Source organism: Coptis chinensis, chromosome 5 (assembly GCF_015680905.1).
Source record: "Coptis chinensis isolate HL-2020 chromosome 5, ASM1568090v1, whole genome shotgun sequence".
In the NCBI taxonomy this organism is placed as follows: domain Eukaryota; kingdom Viridiplantae; phylum Streptophyta; class Magnoliopsida; order Ranunculales; family Ranunculaceae; genus Coptis; species Coptis chinensis.
In genome coordinates this window covers 21,313,340-21,333,111 of record NC_141460.1, presented here as the reverse complement: position 1 = coordinate 21,333,111, position 19,772 = coordinate 21,313,340, and the positions used below count along the sequence as shown (strand labels likewise).

The window sequence follows — 19,772 nt, the reverse complement described above, 5'->3', positions numbered from 1 at the left end:
GTGTAGGGACTACTGGTGGGGTAACTACAGGCATAGTTACAGCGTTATCAACCACTCTGGCAGAATGGAGAGTGGTGATGGTATTTAGCTCACCTACGTGTCCATTTTCATTACTAGTATTACCATTTACCTCAAAGGCTGTGTTTGTTATTTTAGGATTAGGTATCGCTTGACCTGGAAACACACCTTTAGGTTGTACTTTCTCTTGTGTTAACTGCTATAAGGAAAGTTGGATGGACTGTAAAATATGTTGTTGGGTTTGCATAAAGGCATCAAAACGATCCGGTTGTTGTGGAGTGTTTGTTACAGGTTGTGTGACAAGGACTATGTCACGTTGATTATTAACAGGTGGGTTGTGATAGTTATGATTAATCGGAATGATACCTCTATTAGCATTATAATTATTATTGTTATAATTATTATAATTCCCTTGTCCTTGTCCTTGTCCTTGTCATGGTGGAGCTTGGTTGTAATTGTTTGTTGGCCTAACATTTTGATTATTATACCCTGGAGGTGTAACTTGTTAATTATTTCTCTAACTGAAATTGGGATGTTATCTCCAAGGGGCATTAGGAATAGGATAGCTATTAATGGAGCAAACATTATCTGTTTGTGATGTTTGCTGCTCGTAGGCGAGAGGACAATAGGAGTCGGGATGCTCAGTACTCAAACAGAAATTACATGGATTAGAGTTGACAGTCATAACGGGGACATGCTTTTGTTGAACAGAAATAGCTTCTACCTTTCTAGTGAGAGATTCGATTAAAGTTTTAAGCTCAGGATTTAATCTCAAACATACCAGCAGCCTTAACTGTTGAAAAAGAACTAGCAGAACGGGGGATATCGTCACTACCCCCCAGTTATTATTGCACTTTGTTTGATCTTCTAAAAACCTAAACCTCTGAGGCTCCTTTACTGAGGAAACTACCCCCATTCATTATATTAAGGACCTCTTTATGGTGGTGTAAAAGTCCTTTAAAAAGGCACGAATTAATGTGTCTTTCGCAAGGTTATGATGTGGACACTCTATAAGCAGGTCAGTGAAATGATTCCAAGCCTCTGAAAAGGATTCATGAGGATTTTGTTGAAAGAAATGAATCTTGGAAAGCATTTCATCTGTCTTCAGTGGTGGGTAAAAATGTTCTATAAATAGTTGAACAAGTTTGGCCCATGAGTCCACAAAATTAGGCACTTGGGCAGTTAACCAAGACGCCGCCTTGTCAGATAGGGTGAAAGGAAACACCCTCAGTTTAATTTGTTCCGCACCAACCGTAGGATGATGGAATATGGTAAGGACTTGTTCAATCCTACGCATATGCTGATAAGGTTTTTCATGGTCTAACCCATGAAAAACGGGTAACAAATTAAATATATTTGGGGGGATTCGGAAATTCCCCACTGGGTCTGCAAGAACGATGCAAGATTTTGGGCTATCGTTCAAGGCTTTGTAAAAGCCAAAGAGAGGAGACTTTCTTTCTTCAACCATTATTTATGGTGTAGTGTGTGGTATACTAGATAGGGTTGTGTGTTGATGTTCACGATAGATTATGTTAATCATTTTTTTTGTACCTGACCTTAATCTCATGCAAGGCTAAGTTCAATATTGAAGAAATATGACAACAATCAAAACAACCCTGATATGCTAGTATAAATCCTCTAATAGGAGATGCGAGGAGTGGAAGAAAGATGTACCTGAATGCCTCCTTGCTTCGCTTATGAATAGTGTCTTGTATACGCGAGCTCAGTGTATTTTTCAAGTTAGAAACACTGAATAACTTTAAGAAATTAAAGTTTGTACTAACCGGTGAAAATCTGGCTGTTCAGAAAAGGGCGCAGGTCGCGCTCTTTGTGTAACTCGAGTTCTAGGCGTGTCAGCACAGGGGGTGCTAGAACTTTGCCTGGGATGGGCGCAAGGCGCGCTCCTTGTGTAACTCAAGTTCCAGGCGTGTCAGCGCAGGGGGCGCTCGAACTTTGCCTAGGATGGGCGTAGGGCGCACTCAGGCTTTCTCTTGGAATTTTTTTTTAGTTTATGAACCAAACAATCACTTTTAGAACCAAACAAGGGTGGGTGGGTTTAATGGGACTTTGGGAAGACTAACAATATGAATGAAAACAAATCTAAATAGAACTAAGATGGCAGCGGCACCATTTGAATTAAGAGGTGATAAAAGGTAAAATTCTAGTTTTACCCACGAATAAGCAATGAAACTCAAACGTAAGTAAAACTAAAACTGTTTTCTAACTTATATATCAAAGTTCTACTCTTGATGCTATTGCCATAAGTGGAGTAGAGAATTCATTCCACTCCTAGTTCTTTAGAATTCAATGTTAACTACGATAATCAGTCTGTCAAAGTCAATGAGAGTAACGATGGAATTTATACTACGATGGTAATTCAACTAATCAAGATACAATAATTCAACTACGGAAATACTAAATTGACAATATGATAATGAATTAGGGGAATTTTATTCCACCTTGATTCGACTTAATAAATTAACGAAGAAATGTCGTAATCCGCATTGCAATGCTTTCGCATAACAATTGGGTGTTTCTAATCCGTAATTGTTCATGGTAATCTCTACCAACTAACAACTAGCATGTGAAGCAATGAAACCCATTCTCATGGTGAACTAATTACTTTATAGAATAGAATAGAATATTACGAACTATTCTACACTAACAACAATCAAGTTTCATCAAGACTTCTTCAAACCCTTCTAATGGAGGTTTTAGCCTTGAATCATTATATTATCATTTCTAAAACAAGAACAAATAGAATAACTCATTATTGAATAAATGATTAAACTTATAGATCTAATTGAACAATAGTCTAAGATTGAAAATGAATTAAAACTGGATTTAAAACTAATTTAGAACTAAGATTATGATTAACTAATTATCAAATTAAGACAAACTAATTATGAATTTAAGACAACTAAAGCTAAATAAGAATTGAATCATAAACTAAATTGAAATAAAAAACTAATTCTTTATTATAAAACTAAATATGATTCTAAATAATATTCATTCTTTGTTCTAAAACTAATTCCATTCAATGTAAAAAACTAGATCTAAAATAAGTTATTGGATTCTTGCTAAGTAAAAACTCCGATTGCTTAAGAGCTAAGTCTTTGTCCCTTATATGGAGGAGACAAGATCCACAAATTCGTGCATGGGCTAAGGAGCCATATTTTGCGCTGAAAAATTGTGCCCAAAACCTCAGTACTTTAATCCACAAAAGGCTTTTTAGCTGGAAATGATTTCAACAGCCCTTTTCGTCCACTTTTGCTCCTTTGATTGGGTCAAGGCTTGGACCATTGCAAAGCTCTTTCCAAGGCAGTCGTTTTGACATAAGGTAGGCCTAATTCTGAGGTCTGAGTCCAAAGATACAGCTTTCGGAAGTTTTGCTAACTTTTGTGCGCTATTTCTGCTCGCGTTGACTTTGACTTTTCAGCTTTGACCGGACTTTAAAAAGGCTTTTTCTCCTTGAATCTTGACATTTAATCATAGAACTTCTTACCAACCAACCTTTGCTCCATTATCTCACGAAAGGGGCGCATTTCTACACATATTCGACTCCAATGCCTGGAATACACAAGAACATGATAACAGTACTAACTCTTACTTATTAATCACATAATTTGGTCAAAAGCGATACTGTTAAAGGGGTTAAAACCACATTTTTGGGCTCTTATTAGGTTCACTACTCAAATCACGAGTAAAAGTGCTAATAAGGAATATGCAAGGTATACATGGACTCAAGGCTCTGGCACTTACAACCATACACTCCAAGTAGAGGGTCCAGTTACCTAAGGATGCACTCCCATGGAATGCATCAAGAAAACATAATATAAATCTTTTATAGTCAGATATTCAACACTATATGTGGGGTTATTTTAAGTCAGATTCCACAAGACTATGCATAATATTTCGACCAAATATGATTAAAACACTAAGTAGTGACGAAAGAGATGAAGAATGTAGAAAAGTGATAGTGATCGGGAGAATGATGAGACTATACCTTTCAGTTACCTATGTACCCAACGTATCGATGGGATCAAGTCTCAAGAACATAGTTCTGTATGAAAAATAGTTTGGTATTTATATAGGTAGAGTAGAGACTCCTTGTAGCTCAAGTATTCTTGTAGCTTAAGTAATTGTAATTGAATATAACTCTCAACTGACAATTATCTCTCTGATAAGAAATGAATCTAGACATAAATTAATGTACATTAGTGGCAAGCCATGAGGTTAAGGTTTAGCCTTAGACACATGAGTTAATGGGCCTATACATTGATTTATGGTATTGCAAATTGGGCTTTATCCCTGTCGATTAAACGAATAAAGTGGAGACCCTTACCAATGGACGTTTGCCACGTAGGTGGGGGTCGAAATACCGCCCCCTCTTCGGCATGCGAACAAAGTTCATATGGCAAAGAAGAGAAGAAAAATCAAGCAAAAAATTGAATAAGAAAAGAGTGAGTAGAATGTATAACAAAGTGTCGTGTGAATGTAAACGATAGGAAAATGGACTGTCAGGAAAAATTTGTGAATTATTGTGAACAAAAAAATGTCAAACTAACTTATATGGGATGCAATGTAGTTAAATGAAGGAAGGCTGAAGTGAGAATTGAAATGGGTGGCACAGAAAAAATTGCAAAAGAAATTGATGGCAAAAATTGTACCGAAATAATTACGTGATAATAATAAAATTGATTTTGACGACTCATGCCAGTGAGAGATTTATATTAGGGTTGGACAATTAAAATTAAATGTAGGGGTAGTTTAGTAATAATAGGAAGAAAAAGAAGTTAAAGACGAATTGGATTTGAAGGTGAAGACTTTAGTGACTAAAACTGGATGCCAACTTTGGATTAGATAAGAATTCGGATTAGATAAGAATTTGAATTAGATAAGAATTCGGATTAGATAAGAGTGTAGAGTAGATAAGAATTCAGATTAGATAAGAGTCCAACCGGCAATGTAAAGCTAGATCGACGAAAGACTGAAACTAATGATGCAACACATTCTCAACAGATGGACGACGAATGAGCTTTCCAGACCAAAATCTTAGTTTTCAGGGAAGTCATGTATCTATCACAAACTCATGCAATGGACCTATCCATGAATTTAGAGAAGATATTTGGCCTGAAATATTTGTTTGGAACCCAGTAACTAAGGAGGTGAGGTTTATCCTTAATCCTAAGAGGCGGATATCGGGGGATTAGATCTTAGTCCATCAATTCTTGGTCCATATTACAAACTATTATGCCCCTATAGGGTTGATAAAAAAAATACACATTGAATATGGGTTTGACTTGTTGTCTTCAAGTATTGGGGTGTGGAGGAAATCAGAGGAAATGGTCAAAATCTCTAGCATATCAGTGGTCACTGGTAGGGCATTTTTCATGGATGGTTTACTCTATTTCAGGGCTAGTGATGATGCTCTTTGGTTCAATATTGATAAAGATCTAGCTGGTATGTAGCCATTGACCTTGTCCAATAAGATGATAGCTTCAATGGTTGGCGAATACAAGGTAAGTATATATCCATGCACTTGACGTTCTTCATGCTTTCTGTTGCCCCACCTTGAAGATATGTGGTCCTTTAAGTATAACTTGGAGGAAACACTCACAATGTTTGCTGCCTTTTCCTCAATTGCAACTACCTCATTAGGAGTCCGCTCAACTTCCGGACTCACTCTTATTGTCAACGACTATAAACAAGGAAATATAATTGCTTTCGCCTTTAATCACCAATTCCTGTTCGGACAAAGACAAATAGCTTCCGCTATAAAAGAATACTGAAGGCACCAATGCCTTTCTCATTTGACATTATGTTCTCAAAAACAAAACAATGTTATCTTCAATTCTCTTTGTGTTCTTGTTGTTGACGTTGATAACTACTTCTTGTTCTGGTGCTTTAGCTGCTCGTGCTTTAGTATTTTGTATTAGTTATCTTAAAATTTTGGTTAAGTCTGAAAGACTGATGAAAATGTATTTTCTTTTTGCCGCAGGTAGAAACGAATGTGTTATACGAGTGAAAAGTCCTCGAAGAAAAGTTCCGATTAATGCCTTAGAAGAATTAAATAAGTTAACATAAAGGTTTGCTAAGAAAGTTTTGCTCAGAAGATTGCATTAATGCCTTAAACGAAATAAAGAAGCGGGAGAAAAGTTTCGCTCGAAAAATTTTTGTTTAGAAAGATTGGCTCAAGGAAGCTGTCAGAATGATTCACTCAAAAAGATCGTCTCGTTGCCTTAGAAAAAATAATGAAGTTGTTAGAAACTTTCAATTCGCTCTGAAAGATTGGCTCAGAAAAAGCAGCTCAATGTCTTAGGAAAAAAAAAAAAAAAAAATGAAGCCGTTTGAAAGTTTAACTCGAAAAGTTTCGCTCAGAAATGTTGGCTTAATGCTTTAGAAAAATAATGAAACTGTCGAAAAATTTTTGCGCGAAAAGTTTCGCTCATAAAAATTGGCTTAATGTCTTTGAAATAATAATGAAGCTGTCAAAATTTTTTGCTCGGAAAGTTTTGCTCAGAAAGACCAGCATAATGCTAAAGAAACAATAATGAAGCTGTTGAAATTTTTTTCTCAGAAAATTTCTCTTAGAAAGATCGGCACAATGCCTTAGAAAAACTAATGAAGCTGTAAAAATATTTTGCTTGGAAAATTTCTCGTGGAAAGATCGGCACAATGCCTTAGAAAAAATAATTAAGCTGATGAAAATTTTCTCTCGAAAAATTTCTTTTAGAAAGATCGGCACAATGCCTTAGAAAAAATAATTAAGTTGTCAAAAAATTTCGCTCGGAAAATTTCTCGTAGAAAGATCGGCACAATGCCTTCGAAAAAATAATGAAGTTAGCAGATAGTTTCGCTTGAAACGGAAAGAGTTGTACGAGTTGTATAAGAAAAAAATAAATAAGGAACCATTGGATTTTTCCAAACCAATGATTATGTGATTGTGTGAACGTAATACTATAGAGCTAAAAATTCTTGTGATGAAAATAAAAATAAAGTATGGGCTTGCTATTGAATATTGTTGTTGTGTCAGAGAATGTACCTGCAGAAAACTGATAGTGTTGTTGATTAACGTAGTTGAAATGGAATAGAACGAGATGCCCCCATGTAGAGAAAAACGCCCCCAATGCTAATGTAACTTGACAAAATTAGACTAAACGAACGTAAAAGCGTTCAAATTTAGACTGACAAAGCTAAATGTGATAACTTCGTCAGATTTTGTAGTACCGATAGTAACGTACTAAGCGAGCGTAAAAGCGTTCAAACTTAGACTGCCTAAGCTAAACGTGGTAACTTCGTCAGATTTTGTCGTAGCGATAGGAACGTACTAAGCGAGCGTAAAAGCGTTCAAACTTAGACTGAAGAAGCGAAACATGATAACTTCATCATATTTTGTTATAGCGATAGTAACGAACTAAGCGAACGTAAAAACATTCAAAACTTAGACTAATGAAGCTAAACGAGGTAATTTTACCAAATTTTGTCATAACGATAGGAACGTACTAAGCGAGCGTAAAAGCGTTCAAACTTAGACTGACAAAGCTAAACGTGGTAACTTCATCAGATTTTGTCATAGTGATAGTAACGTACTAAGCGAGCGTAAAAGCTACTACACCATAAGGGGTCATTTTGTAACAGGGCAAAATTTCCATTTGTAATGAATATATCTATTACAACCTTTCTAACGGACATAAGTGTGAGGTTCTTTGGTATCCGTTAGTATATTTCAATTTATTCTTCCAATTATTATCAAAGCAATATTTAAATCATTTGTAACAATTGTGTCCGTTAGGAAACAAACTAAAATAAAGACCAAAAGGGTATATACGGAACTAACAGAATAAACAAAAGTAAATAAAACAATTGTGCCCCTCCCATGCTCGTCTCTCATTTTATCGAAAAAAAAAATGCTCGTCTATCTCAAGTCCACAAGACTCCATGAAACACTATCCCATGTATTGTCTCCTCTGTCAAACCCTCGTTGACGAAGATGAAAAAACACCAGCTATATATGCTTTCTCTCTTAATCTCTTGATCTATTTTCTCTCTCCTACCCAAAAAACTAGCTAGTCAATTTCTGAGTTTTTTGGTTTAATTGTGCTCCATGAACTAGTCAAATTAAGTTTATTTGTTTCGCTTGCTGATAAATTTGGGTAATTTAAGTTTTGTGTGGAATTGTAACATTAGAATGTAAATTTATGCTCACGATTGGGATGATTTCATTGCTTGGCTAATCAAAAATAAAAAACACCTTAACCTGCTCATAATTTAGTGGTTTTTCATGTAAAAAAGTGTTTCTTTTATAGAGCTCTAAGGATGGAGACGAACCAGGTAAGCTCTCGCTTGATCTGTCATCTCTCTCTTCGCATTTGGTTCTCGAGCTCATCTAGAGAAGAAGGCTCTAGCAATAGTACTTATATTATTTTTGTTCACCTCTTAAAGTAGTTTCATTGTTCATCTACTTTGTTGAAAATTTTCTATGTTTGCTTGATGTTTCAGCAGATGTGGTACTGGAATTCCCTAATGAAGGGCTTTCATTTTGTGGTTCTCTTGACTGGAGGTTCAGGAATTCGTGATACTCAGGTTTGTTTTCTGCCTAAGAACTTAATTTTTACCCGTGGCTGGAATAACACATTCTTATCATCATCATCATTCATACCTACTGATACCATAAGGTACTTGCTTCAACTTCCTGTTATAACAGATTATTGTGCACTTTACAGTATGGGTTTAAGATGTGTACATTGGCTGCTGCTAGGAAGCTTTTCACTAACATACGTTTGAAAAGGTACAGAACTATGTGTAACATATTTGCTCAACAACTAACATACGTTTGTTGCTTTACATTCACATAGAAAATATATCACTTTGATCAAATAGTTTGACTAGCTAAAATCTCAAGGAATTTTGAATACATTGGAAATCTAACTTGTAGTATCTTGTTGTGTATTGCATCTGTATTGTGGAAACTTTAAAGAATTATGCTGAATGTGAGCTAAATGCTAATTGACTTATGAATGGATGTCTCCTCACTAAATTTAAAGTTGATTGCAGATTTGCAGGTGCTCTGGATTCTTGCAACTCCTCTAAGCTGTGCTCCCATTCTATTCTATAGCTCCTATTCAACTATATTAGGTCACCCTCCATGACACCATATTTAACACCATGTCATTTTATTGGTTATTGTTTGCTTTAATGAGTTTTTTTTTTTGCAATCTTTGCAGGTGATGGACAGTAGTCCCTTTCATTAATTGGGGTTTTAGTTATTCTGGGATTCTTTGGAAAATGTGGTGCTCTACAGATTAAGGTATCAACTTGTTTATAAATACTTATTTTTCTGTGAACTAAAAATTGACTTCAATTATGTATTTAGCCTTGCATCTACTATGCCGATTTAAAAAAAAATAATCATTTACAAGTTGCTAGCAATTGCCAAGACTGAGATTTGAATTTTAAGTAATTTAGACATCGAGTGCCTTATTAGTGTGAACGCAGCTCGAGTAGTGTGAGGTAATGGCCCAGTCGTGTCTGCTTTCATTTTTTATACACAAACAACTTAGGAGCGACTTGACCATATGCCACTAGTTTGTCAGTGAACTATGTCTATGGACCATGTTAGTATGTTACTAGCTAGTCTGGTATTCTGCAATGAATTTAGCAAGTAACGAGGTTATATCACTGTCTATAGACTGTAGTCAGTTTCATTTAGCAAGTAACGGGTTTGTATCAATGTCAATTTCAAGAGTTTCACTAGTTAGTTTTATTTGCAATTTGAGTACTTGATATTCCGTCATTATGTATTGTTCCTTTTGGTATTCATTTATTATGACGGCATGAAATTCCTTACACTACAATAACTTGTTATGAATGATTTAGTGTGTGTGTGCCTCTAATATTTGTTTTTCTTTCTCTTATTTCATTCCTGAAGAGGGTGAAGAATTGGCACACTGACTAATTTCCTTATGTTTTAAAGGGTGTGGGAAACAATGACTATTTCTGTGATGACGAGAAGGCAAAATTTTAGTTTCGAGTCATCAGATTTAGAAGAATGAAATCCAAAGACATGGTACATTTACTTCTTACGTTGATATAATCTATTCTGTCTAGACATGGTAAATTTAGTTTTGAGTCATCAGATTTAGAAGAATGAAATCCAAGTTCACCTTTAGGTATTGTTCTTGCTCAAATCTTGGGTGTGTAGCGAAGTTCTTTTAATACCCTTAAAGGTTAGTTTTTTGTGTACTTTTTTTTTTGTCATTAGAAAAAAGAAATTACTTGCCTTACTGAAAGAAATTATTGCAAACTAAATTTGTTCTTATGAAGGAAATGGGTTGTTGGTAGTGTTTAGATATTGTTTTTTGCATTTAATTCACTTGGAAAATGGATGACCCATTAGCATTATGGTGTTTGAGTGGTAGTTGTTCTACATTTCTAATACGTTGTGGAAATCATCGTGGTAAGGACGAGGTGTTGTTAAGGTGTTATAAGAATTGTGTGATAATGTCGAGGTAGTACTTTTTAGATTATGTTTTAAGCCTTGGTGAGAGAACCTTTTTGTCTAATTTCTTTTCTACCATGGCAGACTCATGATATCCATGCTGAATCCATGTGATCTTTTAGGGAAGGTGAATTAAGTAAAATAGATTTGGTTATGTGTAGGTTAAGCTTAATAAGTGATCGGACAAGGAGATTTATTTTTCACAATACAAGTTTAGACATCTAAATTTCGGTTGTTTCTTAGGTGCATGAGTTTAATTGCTTGCTTGTATCCTTATTTGTTAGTAATCAACGGATTACTTTATGATGGATAAACACTTCTTTGGCATGCAGGAATTTGAATGCAGACATAGCTGTTCTCAAAGCAATACGAGAGGTACATTTGATATTGCGACATTGCTGCATAATACACTTTGAGATTATCAGAGAAACGAAACTGTGCACATCCTAGTGTCTTCATTGAGGTAATAATATGCCCGTTACGTCATTTTGTGGTATTAAACTACATTTTAGGCTTCAATTTTTTGTGTTCTATTCTTTTATGTGGGGAGTATGAGATTAAGGTGTCATTTTTTTGGAAAAAATAGGTATACACATCGAACAATGTAAGGGTGAAGATGGTGGTGCTACTTCTGACTGGTACTCGGCATATTCTCAATGGTTGAGTTGGTAGTTGTGTCAGCTTGTTAGTGTTTGTCAGTTTCTATTATATTGTGTTACAATTGTTGTTGTAACTTTGGATGGATACGATTAGGTTAATTCATTTTTACAAGTGTTTGTTCTGTAAATTTGGATTTGGATTAGTGGCTTTAATTCTATAATATTAACTGAGTCTGGTTTTCTTTTATTCACTTGTTACTTGAGTTGTAATGTAATGTAATATTTTTGTATGTAAGATGGATTGTGGATAATCAGATGTGATGTAGCTCCGTACAGGGTGGAAATCTTTTGGCGCTAGAAATTTTTTTTTTGCACTGGATTATTTTTTAGTAACGGTTATATCTGTTACGCTAAATGTTAGTAATGAAAGGGACCCAAGCTTCACTAACACTTGTATCTGTTAGAAATGAAAGATTTCTATGGACAATCAACGGTTGACTATCTGTTACAAAATAATTACCAACGAATATAACTGTTACTAAATTAATATACGTAACGAATATATCCGTTACTAAATTTGCCTAAATGACTGTAACACCCCAGAAGTAACGGATATAAGCATTAGTAACAATATAAGAAACGATTATAATTGTTCCTAAACACCATTTATGGTGTAGTGGCATTCAAAACTTAGACTGATGAAGTTAAATGTGGTAACTTCGCCAGATTTTTTCGTAGCGATAGTAACGAACTAAGCAAGTGTAAAAGCGTCCAAACTTAGACTGACGAAGCTAAACGTGGTAATTTTGTCATATTTTGTCGTAGCGATAGTAACGAACTAAGCGAGCGTAAAAACGTTCAAACTTAGATTAACGAAGCTAAACGTAGTAACTTCGTCAGATTTTGTCGTAACGATAGTAACGAACTAAGCGAGCATAAAAGCGTTCAAACTTAGACTAACGAAGCTAAATGTGGTAACTTCGTCAGATTTTGTCGAAGCGATAGTAACGAACTAAGCGAGCGTAAAAGCGTTCAAACTGAGCCTAACGAAGCTAAAGGTGGTAACTTCGTCAGATTTTGTCATATGCGATGGAAACAAAATGATACCATTAGAACTGAAGTGAAAGAAAGACTTTATTGATCACCAAATCTTGAAAAGTGCAAAGATAATAACGGAAAAGAAACTATTGAATTGGAAACAGACTAACAAATTTTTGTCTGATTTTTTGTTTAACTTGTCTATTTTGTCCGCTCACTTAGTAAAATAATTTGTTACGACGAGCAAGAAACAAACACTGTCAGGGGCTGTCGGAAATTAACCATCAATGTCAAGACCCTATTTTGCAAATGACCAAGGTTTATGGATTGGATGATGCTTCATTGCAGGAAGTTTGACCCATATCATATATCATGTTTTTGACAAGGAATACACTTTTCGGACAAACGCTTAACATCCTTTGGCATGTATGGCCACCAATACTATTGGGTCATTGTTATGTGAGTGAGACTTCGCCCCCCGAGGGGTGTTCACATAGTCCTGGATGAATTTCTTTGAGGCCTAGTAAATCGTTCGTTCTGCCCAAACAACGAAGGGTATGATTGAGATTTGTGCCACTGCGATAGAGTTTTTGGTCATCAGGAATTTTGGAGCATCGTCAGCTACATGATCATCGTCGGTAGATACCGAGACATTATCAGTGCCAAGCTCGTTGGAACCATCTGACAGCATAAGTGGTTAATCTAGTGTTGTCTTGGCAGTGACAACTTGATTTCCACAAGTAAGTTACAATAGAATCAAGATGTCTTAGATCATAACATTGATACTACACAATATTGATAGATGTAAAATTTCATGCAATTCATTTAATTAAGTCCAAATAAATGACCATTCTATTATTGCGAGCCGCATATTATCATTCAAAGTGGCTAGCGACTAACTTAGAATAATTAATCGAAACTTAGTCACCTCCAGCTGAAGAGTTGTGCGTATATCGCAAATAACAGTTTCGTACTCAGCCATATTATTTGAAGCGTCAAAACCCAAACGTAGAGACCTCTCAATTATGTCTTCATTCAGCTTCAAGATGACAAAACTAAGATCGGAGGCAGACTTATTATGGGAACCTTTGGCGTAAATCCAATAATCAATTAATATAGCCAATAAGTATTGCCAGTCATCGCCCCCGGGAGGTAATGACAATTAGGTATCAATGTTTTTCTCATCGAGTAATGCGTTCGACAGATAAATATCATCAATAAGAAAATCAACCATTAGCAAACCAAAGTTTGTCTCTTTTTAACTGTATGAGTGTCAGAAACAATGTTGTAAGCACTAATGTAACTTTTCCATTCTGCGATTCGATTTGTAGACATTACAAAAAAACTGCGACATCTTCGAGAAGAATGGTTCGTTTCAGACGACACTTGTAGTAATTACTTTGTTTCCATACACACTTAAACTATTGAAGAAGTGTTGCGCGAGATATTGGACTTACATTATCCGCATCAAACGATGGAGAATCGTCAGAGGCTATAACTTTATGCTAAATAATTTGGTGCATTGGTGGAACAATAGTAAGATCACGTGCAACCTGTTGTTGAAAAGGAGTAGGAAGGATTAGTCCGTTATCACCACCTTGACCTTGAACATCATGTACGCGATGATCGACAATAATTGTATCGGGAACTTGAGCTCTTCTAGTATTTGTCATAATTTTTGCAGAACGTGATCGAGGGTGTTGAATAATCCCCACAGACGGCACCAATTATGTTTTAACCAAATATGATCAAAACACTAAGTGGTGACGAAAAAGAGGAAGAACGTAGAAAAGTAGTGGGAAAAGCGATGGTGATCGAGAAAATTAATGATGAGACTGTACCTTTCGGTTGCCTACGTATCCAAATTATCGATGGGATCAAGTCTCAAGAACGTAGTTCTGTATGAAAAATAGTTTGGTATTTATATAGGTAGAGTAGAGACTCCTTGTAGCTCAAGTATTCTTGTAGCTTAAGTAATTGTAATTGAATATAACTCTCAACTGACAATTATCTCTCTAATAAGAAATGAATCTGGACATAAATTAATGTACGTTAGTGGCAAGCCATGTGGCTAAGGTTCAGCCTTAGACACATGAGTTAATGGGACTAAACATTGATCCATGGTATTGCAAATTGGGCTTTAGCCCTGTCAATTAAACGAATAAGGTAGAGACCCTTACCAATAGACGTTTGCCACGTTGGTGGGGTCGAAACATATAAGATGGATGATATTTTTTTGATCAGATGGATGATATGCTGTTAACTATATACTAATAGTCTAAATAGTTGGGGATCTTTATAGAAAAATATATGGAAGCATACACCCCCGAATAGAATGAAATGATGTATTTGGAGTGTAATATGCATAATGATAAAAGAAAGCTTATATAATGCATCATGGAATTTATGCAATAACCCGTCATATTTGACTTGTCCAAGAGAGTGTGAGTATGGTAGTTGTTGTTCTTCATGAGGCTTAGATGATACAACATATGTCAAATTGGGTTTTTCAACCACTTGAATAAGGGGATCATCTTATGCTCTCAAGAACTCATATTCCACCTTAGATTCTATTTCCTCTTTTTCTGGCACTTCAATCAATACGGGGCTCTTCTCAACTGGAATAATAGTCTCGGGAGTTTGTATGTTAGGCAAAGTCTCTTTACTTGGAGGGTTTAGAAAATTATGAAGGATTTCAAAGGCAATTGACTTAAGTGCGAGCTTGAGGTTTCTTTGAAATGGTTTAGTGGTCCAGTTTTCAGAATTTGGTGGATTTTTGATGAATGGAGGTTGGCTTTCGAGAGGTGTTAACTCGGGGGAATGATGGTCGGGTGGTGGTTCTTCATATGATCTTGATGACTCAGAAAACTCTTCATCTAGCTTTGGCGTTTCCACAAATTTGTGGTTCATATTAGCAATATTAAGGATGTCACAAATTTGTTCCATTGATAAGTCTTTAACGGCCAAACTAAAATTAGATCCATTTTCCACTATAGAATTTATATCCTCTTCTCCATGCACGTGATTTTCTTTGTCCTCTTTGTCATTGTTCAAGTGTGTCGAGTCATTTTCCAACACATGTTCTAGATTTTCTTCTGCCGGAGTGTTCTCATCTAAGGGTGTACTAAGACAAATGGGAGAAATTGTAACTTTAGGCATGTAATTATCATAAAAATTGGAATTCACATGATAGTCAGGTGGATGGTGATGGGGTTTTAATTGGTCATAAATATCAAGATGGCCTTTAGCAATTGGTTTTGTTATAACAATACCTTGTTCTTCTTGTTGGTTGGTTTTTGGACTGGTGGGAAGAACATTAGTCTTAGACATGGTATTGATTGAAATGGATTGGAGAGAATAGAAGGTCTTTGTTATTTGTTGTATTTGAATTGTTTGCTCGATCATTTCTTGGTAAAGTTAGTTTGTGATAGATAGTGGAGTGGGATATGAATTAGATATGGATGGTGATGTTAATGGTAATGGGCTTTGGGTGAAACCACACTCTGACTGACCATATGGATACATGAATGGTGGTTGACTATCTGTGATGGAACTCCATGAATTGTTTGCATGATTAGAAAACTCTGGGGTGTATTGGGTACTATGAAAGTTTGAAAATTGAGATTGAAAATTGTAAGGATTTTCCATACTATACTCAACCTCAGTATATGATGTGCATTGAGACGTCCAATGATACGAACTACCATAACAAGAATATGGTTATGTGTTTGCATTGTAATCCCATGACGGTTGTTCCATATATTGGTAATCCATGAATGCTCAAACAAGAATGATGCACAATCTGTAGAAATTCATTTGTGCCTTGAAGTTTTTGAAAAATTTGTATGCAATGTCTGTAGATTAGATATTATGCTCTATTCGAATCGAACATTGGGCGTAAATCTAGGATTTTGGCTTTACACGCATCAAGAGGGAAGATTGCCACTTCACCAAATGGTGTGTCACCAAGAATCTCACTCTCGGTATTTCTGGGGGAGGGGAGTGAGTAAGGTGGTTGGTCCACTAGAATCTGGTAGCTATCTACTCTTCATGTTCGTGCTAAATGTTTGTCCTGAAGGATGTGACTAGATTGGCTTTGCTTGATTGATTTTAAGTTTTAGTTAAGTCTATGTATCAATTTGAGCAATCAACGTCCATTCTAAGTGGGGTTTAATCCCATTTTTGTTCTTTAATGGCTCGGATTTAGCCTTAATGTTAAATGTAAAGACAAGACTAAATCGGAAATCACATAGTCATACAATCATGACTTGAACATGCAAGTATCCTCTAACACTTTGGAGTGGGGAGGTTTAGAAAGTACCGCCCAAGGTGTGCGTACACGGCCCTTTGGATGAAGGCGACATGGTGGGGTTGACGAAGTGTTTGGTGTCTTGCCTGTTAATCCACCATTTGAGCATTTCCTTACGATTACAAGTTTAATCTATCTATGACCCACAAGTCGGGTCGAAATATGGCAAAGCCAATAGGTTTACAAATTTGCCTTCATGGGCTAAATTGACAGAAATGTAATGCAAAAAGTAACTATGTTTAACAAAACTTAACTAAACGTAATTTAACTCACTACGTCAAAAGAGAGAATTTATGACAAGCATGACGCCCCATAATAGGACGGCTTCTAACTGTCTAAACCACGGCTAATTTCTTGTATTAGACAGCTGTTACCAGTTGGTTTATATTCGTCGGTCTTTGTCTATCTACTTCCTCCTTTTAACACATTGTCGAGACTTCTACTTTGAGCACCTCAAAACCATTCCCACCAAAAAAATTGACTAATTTTGTGTTTCTCCCTCAAATTTCATAGCTTACCCAAATACTATTATCTCATCACACTATTTTTTTCTCACTTATTTGTTTCTACAAAGGTACGTACTTTCTCTCTCTTAGGTTTTTATTTATTTCTATTCACTGAAATTGATACTGAAAATTCGTTTTGTACATTGGGTCGTTTAATCCAGGAATTAAAAGTTTAGGGTTGAAGGGGTATACGAAATTTAATACACTCTCAGTTAAATCGAGGTGATTTTCTTATGGGTTTTACTAGTTTGTTCTTCACTTTTTGAGTTTCCATTTTGTGCAAAGTATTCGTATGTTGTTCAATGGCCTGATTACACTGTATTATATCCTCCGAACTAAAGCTGATACCTAGTTTTTTTTTTCCTGGTAAAGAACTAAAGAAGATGATACTTAGTTGAAATATAGAATATATATATGCATAGAACTCAGGTCTCATTGTCTAAACCTGAACAATAATGCACCTTAACCAATGAAACAATTTTTTCTAGGTAATTTGCTTCATAGTTAAAGAATGGGATTATTAAAAAATGTAGGTGTAACAAAATATGTATAGGCGCAGTCAGAACTATGATGGTTCTAGAGAAACATATGCCTTGTTTCATTACATGCGCATCTCAATAACCATCACAGATCCAGTGGTTTTAGCTTCTAATGTTATTTTGATTGGTCTGCCTGAGACCCTGACTTGAATGGGAACTCTGTACCACATATTTTCCCGCAAAAATAGACCGATGATATAGGCATATATCCAATATGCATGAAATGCTCATTTAAGATCCACTATACAAGCAGTCGGGCAGACTTGCCTAATGTGGTTAAAAAGGATAGGTATATAACCATGATCTTACAAACTGGTCAAATATAGTCCAAGCAAATCAATAGCAAGACCAATCCCAAACTATCCAAATTGGTGGTCTAGATACTGTTATAGAACTTATTTTTCAGTTTAACAAGTTTGGGAGATGTTTTTATTTGATAGGTTCTTCTCCCGCTGTAATTTTTCTTCAAGGAAAGGGTGAATCTTTCTCACTGCTTCTCTAAGGCAAGGTATAAATGGCTTAACTTTATTTATACTTATAATAGATGATGATGATTTGGTAAAGGTTGCTATTTTTTTATGTGGTACTTGAAGAAAATGTTATTAAGTGATGATAGAAGTAGATGTAACTTGGAATATATTATTTGGTCTAGGTTGTTGTTGTATTCATTTGTTTATATTGTCTCCATTGAGATGAGCTAGCTTTATGGGGTGATAATTAATGGTTCATTGTCAAGCTGGATTTTGATATTTCATCATGTATAACAATGATTTTTGTGTTTATTACTTGGTCCTATTGTTTTTTACTGCGTGGCATGGTGATGGTTTCTCCCTACACGAGTGTTTATGTTATATAAGAGTTTTCTGATGCCCTCTTTATATCATGAATTTTTATAATTTTTTCGATAAGGCTCTTTATGTCATGGCATTAGTGGTTGCATTGGGACTGTCTTATTACTATAATAAAACTAACATATATTTGGAACTTGGAAAATTGGTGTGCCGACACTATAAGCGTTATATGCATAGTGTAACGATACTAATGTTGGGCCTTGCACTAGCCATGTGCATTTCAGTTTCTTTGTGCTTTGCTCAAAATAGTAACAAGAATTCTCTATCTAAGAATAGGTTTTTGCATGTCTCAACTAGCCTAATTTAGAATATATATCTACAGATTTTAGTTTGAGTTGGATTAGTTTATTTCAAACTTTATATTTTCAAGTAACCTGGTTTCTTGTTTGTATATGATATGACTTCTTTGGCATTAATTGGTCTTGGCCATAGAGAATAAGGAAGTTGCTATTAACATGAAATCACTAAGTGTCCTATATATATAGGACAATATATATATATATATTGTTTGCATTGTTACTGTAATTGTTCCAATCTTGAGCAAACCATTTAGACTTGGTAGGTGGGTTGTTGGGGTGCTAAATGTGTTAGGAGGCAGAAAAGAATTTGAGTACCACTTTCTATGATATATACCTTTCCTAGGTTTCAAGTTGAATACTCTTTTTGAAATCGTACTAATATTATATATGTTGATGTATTTATCTAGAAAATGTCTTCAATGCTTCCAAACAAGAACTTGATGAAAGCACCGACTTTGTCTACTGAATACCTTCGAGGTGTTAAATCATTCATCCAATTCACACAAGAGAAATTAGAAAAGGAACTTGACTGGTATTGTTGTCCTTGTGCTAATTGTCGTAATTTAGGGGGGAAGTCAACATCAAAAAATATTGCTGAGCATCTTATCTTTGATGGTATAGACGAGACATATACATCATGGATACATCATGGAGAGCCATCTTCCAGAAGTAGTAACTATGTTGAAGCTCCTACTAGTTCTTCTACTAGGGGTCCTGAAAATATGTTGCCAAGGATGGAAGAGATGGTCGATGACACATTTGGACGAAGTCATCCTATTGACTTAGATGCATGTCTTAACGAAGTTGATGATGGAGATGATGATGGAGATTCACCCAATGCCATACCGCAGGATGTTCAATATAACAAGTTGATGGAGAATGCTTTAAAACCAATATATCCATCATGTCGGGGTGAAGATTCGAAATTATCGACAACGATTAAGTTGTTGAGCATTGATAAGAGCCCAAAACTGTAGTTTTAACCCCTTAGCAGTCATACTTTTAGACCAATTATGTGAGTAATAAGTAAGAGTTAATACTGATTACGTGTTTTTATGTATTTCAGGCTTCAAAGTCAATTATGTGCAGAAATGTGCCACTTTGATGAGATA

General features: G+C 35.5%; 1 long non-coding RNA gene across 1 annotated transcript; it reads left to right on the top strand.

Annotated features, from left to right (window-relative positions):
- The first annotated feature begins 9,991 nt into the window (after positions 1-9,991).
- On the top strand, positions 9,992-10,962 carry LOC147497064 (uncharacterized). Its single transcript, XR_015196538.1, has 3 exons — positions 9,992-10,087; positions 10,191-10,247; positions 10,852-10,962. It is a non-coding gene; the product is annotated as an uncharacterized LOC147497064 (long non-coding RNA).
- Positions 10,963-19,772: the final 8,810 nt, after the last annotated feature.